Source organism: Coregonus clupeaformis, unplaced genomic scaffold (genome assembly GCF_020615455.1).
Source record: "Coregonus clupeaformis isolate EN_2021a unplaced genomic scaffold, ASM2061545v1 scaf2230, whole genome shotgun sequence".
NCBI lineage: Eukaryota > Metazoa > Chordata > Actinopteri > Salmoniformes > Salmonidae > Coregonus > Coregonus clupeaformis.
The window spans coordinates 1-11,167 of NW_025535684.1; positions in this window are offsets into that span (position 1 = coordinate 1).

Consider the following 11,167-nt stretch of genomic DNA (forward strand, 5'->3'; position numbering starts at 1 on the left):
TTTAGGCAGGTCTAAAGAAACATTATGATATTATCTGGCTGTCACGATCGTCTACCAATGAGGAGGACCAAGGCGCAGCGTTGAATGCGAACATTTTATTTTATCAAGATGATCACACGATCAAAACAACAAAAACGAAACGTGACGTCCCTGGTTACATAAACCAACAAACACGGAACAAGAAACCACAACACAAAGTGAAAAGACAGACAGTTAAATATGGCTCCCAATCAGAGACAACCAGCTGACACTCGTTGCCTCTGATTGGGAGTCACTCAGGCCAACATAGATATACAAACATAGAATCACACACCCTGGCTCAACATAACATAGTCCCCAGAGCCAGGGCGTGACAGTACCCCCCCCCCAAAGGCGCGGACTCCGACCGCGCCAAACAACCACAACAGGGGAGGGACCGGGTGGGCACTCTGCCTCGGCGGCGGATCCGGCTCCGGACATGACCCAGGCACGGGTTGTGCTGGACTGATGACGCGCACCCCTGGCTTGGTGCGTGGAGGAGGGACAGGCCGGACTGGGCTGACGAAGCACACCACTGACTTGGTGCGGGGAGCAGGAACGGGCCGAGCCGGGCTGACGAAGCGCACCACTGCCTTGGTGCGGGGTAAAGGAATGGGCCGGACCGGGCTGATCGGCGCACCACTGCCTTGGCGCGGGGAGCAGGAATGGGCCGGACCGGGCTGACGAGCGCACCACTGACTTGGTGCGGGGGAGCTTGGATGGGCTGGACTGGGCTGGCGACGCGCACCACAGACTTGGTTCGCGGGGAGCTTGGATGGGCCGGACTGGGCTGGCGACGCGCACCACAGACTTGGTGGGAGTGGCAGGAACAGGCCGGACCGCACTGGGAACACACACCACTGGCCCTACGTGGGGATCAGGAACAGGCCGGACCGGACTGGCAACACATGCCAGTACCTCTCGCCGTGCCTCTACAACCTCCTTCCCCCTGGTGACCAGTGACTCCCGTAACCTGGCGGCCTCTTCTGCCAACCCGCTGGACCGCTCTATCGCGGCCTCCTGCTGCCCGACGTCGTGAGCCCCCTAAACATTTTCTGGGGGTCTCTCCTCCCCGTGGGCCAGGCCTCCATCGTTCTCGCCAGACTCTCACCCCACTGCTCCAAAGTCCAATCTCTCTCCTCTTCTCTTGGCTTGGCCCAGTCGAGACTCCTACTCCACTGCTCCCAAGTCCATCCTCTCTCTTCTTCACGCTGCTTGGTCCTGTTATGGTGGTTTCTTCTGTCACGATCGTCTACCAATGAGGAGGACCAAGGCGCAGCGTTGAATGCGAACATTTTATTTTATCAAGATGATCACACGATCAAAACAACAAAAACGAAACGTGACGTCCCTGGTTACATAAACCAACAAACACGGAACAAGAAACCACAACACAAAGTGAAAAGACAGACAGTTAAATATGGCTCCCAATCAGAGACAACCAGCTGACACTCGTTGCCTCTGATTGGGAGTCACTCAGGCCAACATAGATATACAAACATAGAATCACACACCCTGGCTCAACATAACATAGTCCCCAGAGCCAGGGCGTGACACTGGCTATGCGCCATGCCATAGGCTGTAGGCTTGTTCATTTAGCAGACAAGATATGCTTAGAAGGCCCATGCCATTATTTTATATTATATGATTTTATAGTAAGAAGTATATAATTGAACTTAGCTGAATAAAATAGAAAGGATATTTTTCCCGTTCCAGAGCGAGTGCGCATATGAAGTGGCTATGTTGAGCGTAAAAGTGATCATTTGAAACAGGTCCTAAACGCTACATTTAGAGTTATTTGGCACCTTTAGTTGTGAATGATACAAACCTTAGAATGTCTTAGAAATCAAAACATACATGGGCCGCACGATGCAACTATAGGTTATTGATGATTTGAGAAAGTTGCAAAAAAGCTTGTTCTCTCATCAAGTGATCATATTCTCACCCGTCAGACTATACTCAATTTAATCTTGTCTTTACTAATATGTCAAATTAGTTTTGATTTAGAATGGCCCATTATCAAATAGGCAGGAACAGGTTCAGGGGAAAAAAGACATGTCATCCGTATGCACTCGAATAGCGAATGGAGGCCACTTTCCCACCAGTTCGTTTTTCAGTCATGCTGGGTAGGCTACTCTGGTTATTTCACTCCACACATCAACCACTGTTTGAGGAACATGCAGCCTCTCGCTGCGCAACAGGTGATGTTCCGCCCAAACTCTGTGTGCCATGGGCTCTCCAACCCTGTTCCTGCAGCTACCAAGTGAAATCTGTTTGGGAACATCGATAGTAACATATTTGATTAAACTGTTGACAGCCCCTCTCTCTACGCGCTCGAGAAAGGACTGAAGGAAAGAGGGGAGGAGATGGAAATACACGGTGGTGAAATATTCTGTAGCTAAAGGTAATGTGTCAGCCTATTAATTATGAATATATATAAAAAATGCCCTATTACTAGGCTATTCAACATCAAATACAAATTCACTATAATTAAAGGCTAACTGTGTAAGCCGCCCTGCACAATCAATGAACCAACAGCATCACCTAGACCTATATGTTCTCTCCCAGACCCATGGATAGAAAGTTTGGAGCATAGCACAAGGTAACCAGTCTATCCATTATGCATAATAATACAGTCCATAATAATAATAATAATAATAAAAATATATAAAATAATAATAGTACATAATAATACAAATATTATGTTTAATTTTGGAGTATAGGCTAGACCAATTATGTACCAAAGACATCTGAAATCAGTTTTCTTTATGTTTTTCTGCCGTGGGTAACATGCGGTAGGCTATCACCTTAGAAAGCGCTGTCCATTTCATTGTGTTAGGCTTTGAAACAACATCCACAACAACCATGTTTTCCACTCAGTTTCAACCTGTTGTTGAACTTCTTTCTTCAAATTGATCAATCACAGTGAGGCGAGTTTTAAAAGCACGATACTGTTTTGATGACAAGTGTTTGATGTGATTTTCGATTGGGTTTGCGTTGATGTCAGAGTGGTTAGAGGGACAATAGAGCCCTGAGTACCCGGCCATTAGGACCTGATGGTTAGAGGGACAATAGAGCCCTGAGTACCCGGCCATTAGGACCTGATGGTTAGAGGGACAATAGAGCCCTGAGTACCCGGCCATTAGGACCTGATGGTTAGAGGGACAATAGAGCCCTGAGTACCCGGCCATTGGACCTGATGGTTAGAGGGACAATAGAGCCCTGAGTACCCGGCCATTAGGACCTGATGGTTAGAGGGACAATAGAGCCCCTGAGTACCCGGCCATTAGGACCTGATGGTTAGAGGGACAATAGAGCCCTGAGTACCCAGCCATTAGGACCTGATGGTTAGAGGGACAATAGAGCCCTGAGTACCCGGCCATTAGGACCTGATGGTTAGAGGGACAATAGAGCCCTGAGTACCCGGCCATTAGGACCTGATGGTTAGAGGGACAATAGAGCCCTGAGTACCCAGCCATTAGGACCTGATGGTTAGAGGGACAATAGAGCCCTGAGTACCCGGCCATTAGGACCTGATGGTTAGAGGGACAATAGAGCCCTGAGTACCCGGCCATTAGGACCTGATGGTTAGAGGGACAATAGAGCCCTGAGTACCCGGCCATTAGGACCTGATGGTTAGAGGGACAATAGAGCCCTGAGTACCCGGCCATTAGGACCTGATGGTTAGAGGGACAATAGAGCCCTGAGTACCCGGCCATTAGGACCTGATGGTTAGAGGGGACAATAGAGCCCTGAGTACCCGGCCATTAGGACCTGATGGTTAGAGGGACAATAGAGCCCTGAGTACCCGGCCATTGGACCTGATGGTTAGAGGGACAATAGAGCCCTGAGTACCCGGCCATTAGGACCTGATGGTTAGAGGGACAATAGAGCCCTGAGTACCCGGCCATTAGGGACCTGATGGTTAGAGGGACAATAGAGCCCTGAGTACCCAGCCATTAGGACCTGATGGTTAGAGGGACAATAGAGCCCTGAGTACCCGGCCATTAGGACCTGATGGTCGTTAGTGAGTTGGGTTCTACCAACGCATGTCCAGAGTGCATAAGAGGAGATTACTGTGACTCAACGGTCACATGGAATTTTACTGTGGTCATGGCTCATGACTGCCAGTGCTGTTTTTTCTTTCCCAATATCTTTCTATGCCTTTGAGGAGTGAGGCTGTTGTGGGGATTAGAGATTAGAGACCCTCAAAACTATTTACAGACCCCAAAAACAAGGGAGTGAAAGAAAGAGAAGGAGAGGGAGGGAGTGGAAAATCAAGGAAGAGGTTCTAGATCTCTCTCTCTCTCTCTCTCTCTCTCTCTCTCTCTCTCTCTCTCTCTCTCTCTCTCTCTCTCTCTCTCTCTCTCTCTCTCTCTCTCTCTCTCTCTCTCTCTCTCTCTCTCTCTCTCTGTGTGTGTCTTTCCCCCTCATCCATCTGTTCATTCCCCCTTTCACACCTCTTACTCTCTCTCGCTCTCTTTTCCGCTATCGCTCCTCCCTCTCCTCACAATCTCTGCCTGCCCTTCTCTCTTTTCTTGCCACCTCCCCACCTCTCTTTTCTCTTTATTTCTCTTTTCTATTTCTTTCCCTCTCTTCCTACACTGTTCAGGAGTTACAGCAGAGAGAGAGAGTGAGTGAGAGAGGGAGTGAGTGAGTGAGGCAGAGTGAGAGCTGGCTCAACTGTACAGCTGGGCCTGGTTATTATTTTCTGGCTCACACCCCTACACACACACACACACACACACACACACACACACACACACACACACACACACACACACACACACACACACACACACTCACACTCACACTCACACTCACACTCACACTCACACTCACACTCACACTCACACACACATACTAGTGAAGCAGTGGAAACAAATTGGGTGAATCTGCAGCTCTGCACTGAGGAATGTGTTTGTGTGTTTGAGGTCTGGATGACAGAGGGAAGGGAATGAGACAGAGAAATAGAGGGAGAGAGGAGGAGAGAGAGAGGGGGAAAGAAAGAGGGGGAAAGAGAAAGAGAGAGCAAGAAAGAAAGAGCGAGGGGAGAAAGAGAGAGAGAAAGGGACAAGAGAGGCTTCTCAGATACAGTCTGTTGTGGGTCTGGTCTGGCTCTGTCTAGGGAAATGAATTCCTGAGGGTTCAAAGCACTCTCTCCCACTCACTCACTCCCTCTCTCTCTCTTGGACTTACTGTCTCGTCCTCTCGTTCTCCTTAACTCTTTAAATTGTTTTCTCTCTTTGTTTCTCTCTCTCAGCGAAGGACGGCAAGATGAAAGGATCAGACTTTTTCTCATCTGAGTGCAGAGAGAGGAAAAGAAAGAAAGAGGGATAGAGTGAAAGGAGAGAGCGAGGGATAGAGGGGTAAAGAGGTTTCTCTGTGTTGACCTTGTCTGGCTGCCAAGTGGTGGGAGGGAGGGGGGAGGGAGGGGTGGTGCCCCCATATGAGAGGGCTAAAAGTCCCGTCCCCAGAGGCAGAAAACAGAGGGAGAGAAGGAAAGGAGAGTGGTGGATACTACTACATTTTACATTTTAGTCATTTTAGCAGACGCTCTTATCCAGAGCGACTTACAGTTAGTGAATACATATATATTTTTACTTTTTTTTTTTTTTTTTTTTTTTTATACTGGCCCCCCCCTGGGAAACGAACCCATCACCCTGGCGTTGCAAACGCCATACTCTATCAACTGAGCTACATCCCTACTAGATGGGAGAGAGCAAAACAAAAGTGTCTGTTTTGAGAACCAACCCAGTGGGTTGCAAACACACACACACACACGTCACACACGTACGCACGCACAGACAGACTCGATAGTGGCTGTTTTTTCACATTGCGTCACCTCACTGTCTTAATTGCTGTTGGTTGTGGCTGTTTAGGGTTTTGCCCACTTCCTGTCTCCTATTACACATTATTGTGTGTGTGTGTTTGCGTCTCATTGGATGTGTTTGGATTTTTGGGAACAGTTTGCTCTCCTTCTCCCTCTCCTCTCCAAAATGTCCTCCCTTCTCTTTTCCCTTCCCACCCATTCTCCTTCTCCCTCTCCTCTCCTTTTCTCTATCCCCACCCATCACCCCGCTCCACCATCAGCCCAGTTAATTTCAACCCAGTCCCACTCCCAACTGGGCCGTCTGAAATGTAGTTTGGTCACTCTCCCTATATGTCACCCCCAAACACACACACACACACACACACCTGTCCTGTCCTGTCCTGTCCCCCCCCTTCCCTCCCTAAACTCTCCACCCCCAAAAAAACTGCCCCCTCAATTCCCCACTTTTCTCTCCCTATATATCACTTCACAAACATTGCATGCAGACACACACACCTGCCTTTTCTCTCTCTTCTTCTCTCTCTCTCTCTCTGAAGGCTGTAATACAGTGTGACAGGGGACACGTGCCCCCCCTCCCCCACATGCACAAAGACAAGCAGGCAAGCATCCACTCTGTGTTTCTCCATAGGATAAATAACTTTTAGGGCTGCTTACCTGGACACTGATTAAGTCTAGTCCTGAGCATTTTCAATGGAGATTCTCCATTTAAAGTGCCTTTTAGTCCAGGACAAGGGGTAATCATGTCTGGGAAATTGGCACTTTGTGATGAAAGGGATTATGTCGGTATAAGAGTTGTTTGAGATGCTAAAATAGGAAAGGTTGTTCTCTGTAACTTTTTAGTTTTACAGCTGGAACACAGCAGAACTACAGTGCCTTGCAAAAGTATTCATCCCCCTTGGCATTTGTCCTATTTTGTTGCATTACAACCTGTAATTTAAATAGATTTTTATTTGGATTTCATGTAATGGACATACACAAAATAGTCCAAATTGGTGAAGTGAAATGAAAAAAATAACTTGTTTCAAAAAATTGTGAAGTGGTGTGTGCATATGTATTCACCCACTTTGCTATGAAGCCCCTAAATAAGATCTGGTGCAACCAATTACCTTCAGAAGTCACATAATTAGTTAAATAAAGTCCACCTGTTTGCAATCTCAGTGTCACATGATCTCAGTATATATACACCTGTTCTGAAAGGCCCCAGAGTCTGCAACACCACTAAGCAAGGGGCACCACCAAGCAAGCGGCACCATGAAGACCAAGGAGCTCTCCAAACAGGTCAGGGACAAAGTTGTGGAGAAGTACAGATCAGGGTTGGGTTATAAAAAAATATCAGAAACTTTGAACATCCCACGGAGCACCATTAAATCCATTATTAAAAAATGGAAGGAATATGGCACCACAACAAACCTGCCAAGAGAGGGCCACCCACCAAAGGAGGGCATTAATCAGAGAGGCAACAAAGAGACCAAAGATAACCCTGAAGGAGCTGCAAAGCTCCACAGCGGAGAACACGTTTGGTGTTTGCCAAAAGGCATGTGGGAGACTCCCCAAACATATGGAAGAAGGTACTAACAAACCAAAACCTGCAGAAGAAACACAGCAGAACCTGGAAATACCATCCAACACAAATCGGAGTGAGTAATGTTCAGTCTGAGCCTACTTCTGAAGCCAAAAAGTAAAAGACAATAATCTCTAGGTAATTTTGTTATAGTGCCTTTGCGAAAGTATTCATCCCCCTTGGTGTGTTTCCTATTTTGTTGCATTACAACCTGTAATTTAAATTGATTTTTATTTGGATTTCATGTAATGAACATACACAAAATAGTCCAAATTGGTGAAGTGAAATGAAAAAAATAACTTGTTTCAAAAAATTAAAAAAAATAAATAACAGAAAAGTGGTGCGTGCATATATTCACCCCCTTTTGCTATGAAGTCCCTAAATAAGATCTGGTGCAACCAATTACCTTCAGAAGTCACATAATTAGTTAAAGTCCACCTGTGTGCAATCTAAGTGTCACATGATCTGTCACTAGATCTCAGTATATATACACCTGTTCTGAGAGGCCCCAGAGTCTGCAACACCACCAAGCAAGCGGCACCATGACGGCCAAGGAGCTCTCCAAACAGGTCAGGGACAAAGTTGTGGTACAGATCAGGGTTGGGTTATAAAAAAATATCTGAAACTTGGAACATCCCACGGAGCACCATTAAATCCATTATAAAAAAATTGAAAGAATATGGCACCACAACAAACCTGCTAAGAGAGGGCCGCCCACCAAAACTCACGGACCAGGCAAGGAGGGCATTAATCAGAGAGGCAACAAAGAGACCAAAGATAACCCTGAAGGAGCTGCAAAGCTCCACAGCGGAGATTGGAGTATCTGTCCATAGGACCACTTTAAGCCATACACTCCACAGAGCTGGGCTTTACGGAAGAGTGGCCAGAAAAAAGCCATTGCTTTATGAAAAAAATAAGCAAAAATGTTTGGTGTTCGCCAAAAGGCATGTGGGAGACTCCCCAAACATATGGAAGAAGGTACTCTGGTCAGATGAGACTAAAATTGAGCTTTTTGGCCATCAAGGAAAACGCTATGTCTGGCGCTAACCATGACCCTAACCATACTGCTAAAGCAACACTTGAGTGGTTTAAGGGGAAACATTAAAATGTCTTGGAATGGTCTAGTCAAAGCCCAGACCTCAATCCAATTGAGAATCTGTGTATGACTTAAAGGTTGCTGTACACCAGCGGAACCCATCCAACTTGAAGGAGCTGGAGCAGTTTTGCCTTGAAGAATGGGCAAAAATCCCAGTGGCTAGATGTGCTTATAGAGACATACCCCAAGAGACTTGCAGCTGTATTTGCTGCAAAGGGTAGCTATACAAAGTATTGACTTTGGGGGGTGAATAGTTATGCCCGCTCAAGTTTTCTGTTTTTTTGGTCTTATTTCTTGTTTATTTCACAAGAAAAAATATTTTGCATCTTCAAAGTGGTAGGCATGTTGTGTAAATCAAATAATATAAACACACAAAAAAAAACAATTTTAATTCCAGGTTGTAAGGCAACAAAATAGGAAAAATGCCAAGGGGGGTGAATACTTTCGCAAGCCACTGTAAGTTCAAACAATATTTGAAATAATTTCAAATATGTTCGTTGTGCTTGATTGCGCTTGCCTGGTGCCTATTGGAAGTCACAGTGGCGAATTTCAAAGTTGGTTGAGTCAGAGAGATGGAAAAGTTTTAGGGTGGAGTATGAAGGATGAGGGTCGCTAAAACTTAACGAAAAACAAAAAATTACTTTGGCCCAGGTCCTATCCTGCTATTTCTCTCTCTCAGACTCTCTGTCTCCCTGTCTCCCTGTCTCTCTCTCTCTCTCTCTCTCTCTCTCTCTCTCTCTCTCTCTCTGTCTCTCTCTCTCTCTCTCTCTCTCTCTCTCTCTCTCTCTCTCTCTCTCTCTCTCTCTCTCTCTCTCTCTCTCTCTCTCTCTCTCTCTCTCTGTCTCTCTCTCTCTCTCTCCTTCTCCTTTCTTCTCTTCCTCTTGTTCCCCCTCTCTCTCCCTCTCTGTCTACAGACGCCAGTGTCTATGGCACACTCAGCAGGCGAGAACTATTGCAGTGAGAAGTGTTGAGATTGCATCACATGAAGAAAGATTGGAAAGGAAAGAGGGAGGAGAACAGAGGGAGAGAAGTAATGGGAAAGTACGGGAAGGGGAGGAGAGGCTACGTCTTTCCCTCTCTCTCTTTCTGTCTCTCCTCCCTCTATCTAAAATTCCTAGGGGTCTGTTTTCTGGCCGAGGACCATGGGCTGCTAGGTAAGAGTTCCCTTCCTGCTGCTTTCTTCATCCCTCCCTCCTTCCCTCCTCCTATCCCACCATTTTATTGATCTCCATCTACCAGTTATATCCCCCTTTCAATCTCCCTCTCTCGTTTGAACTGAATTCTTTCTTTGATTCTTCTCTTATCAATCTCACTCTTTCTCTCACTACAGTACTACAACAGGTGTCCAATTTCAGCTCTCTTCATTGCACTTCAGTGAAGGCAATCTCAGCCTCTCTCTCTCTCTCTCTCTCTCTCTCTCTCTCTCTCTCTCTCTCTCTCTCTCTCTCTCTCTCTCTCTCTCTCTCTCTCTCTCTCTCTCTCTCTCTCTCTCTCTCTCTCTCTCTCTCTCTCTCTCTCTCTCTCTCTCTCTCTCTCTCTCTCTCTCTCTCTCTCTCTCTCCCTCTCAGTTTTTCTCCATACCTTTGTTAGTTACAGTGGGTATCATAAGTATTCACATTTCACATTTTGTTTGCGTGACAAAGTGGGATTGAAATTAATTTAATTGTGATATTATTATTTGTTATTGATCTACACAAAATATTCCATAATGTCAAAGTGAAAAGAAAATTCTGCAAATGTTAACGTTACAGTTTTTCTCAATTGCTAAAACACTAAACCCTATTGTCTGAACCAAATGCTCAGTTGCCTGAACCCACTGATTGAATCAATCACTCTTTTGGCAAAACCATAAGCACTTTTCACCTGTTTAGACACAACTTGCCAACACATTTTCATTGGGATGCACCCGTGCTGCATAATGGTGAGCACATGTGACAAAAGTCAAACACAATTAGAGCACAGGTATCACCACTTGAACACAACAACTCAAAATTGATCACACTTGTGGCTAATGATGTGAGGGAACATATACAGTAAGCCAGTTCAGAGAGCACTGGTTTGTGAGGCCCCTACAATGGATAGAAATCTGAGAGGAAGAGTTCGTGTGAGAGGAGGTCGAGGTGGTCGAGGTGGTCAGCGAAGACAAAGAACAGTAATATCTGATGAAATCAGAGCTACTGTGATTGACCATGTTCTTGTCCATGGTATGAGCATGAGGGAGGCTGGACAAAGGGTACAACCAAACATCAGTAGATTCACTGTGTCCACCATAATCCGAAGATTTAGAGAAGAGAACAGGTAATTACCTTTTTCTGACATTATAGTACAGTATGTAAATGTTGACAGCAATTACTGTATGACATACTATATACTGTACCACAGTATACTGTAAGTGAATATATGTTTCAGTACATCACTGTACCAATGTACTGTAGTATTGTAATGGAGGGTTGGTCTAACTGTTTGTAGGCCTAGTATTCCATGTATATTTTTTGTAACTCCATGTTCTCTTTTTGTAGAATTGAAAGACTGCCACATGGGGGGTGGGAGGACAGGTATGTTCTCCCCACACCAAGAGACCCTAATTGTTGATATGGTCCGTAAGAAAAATGCCATTAAACTGAGCGAAATTCAGCAGAAGATCATTGAGGACCATTTA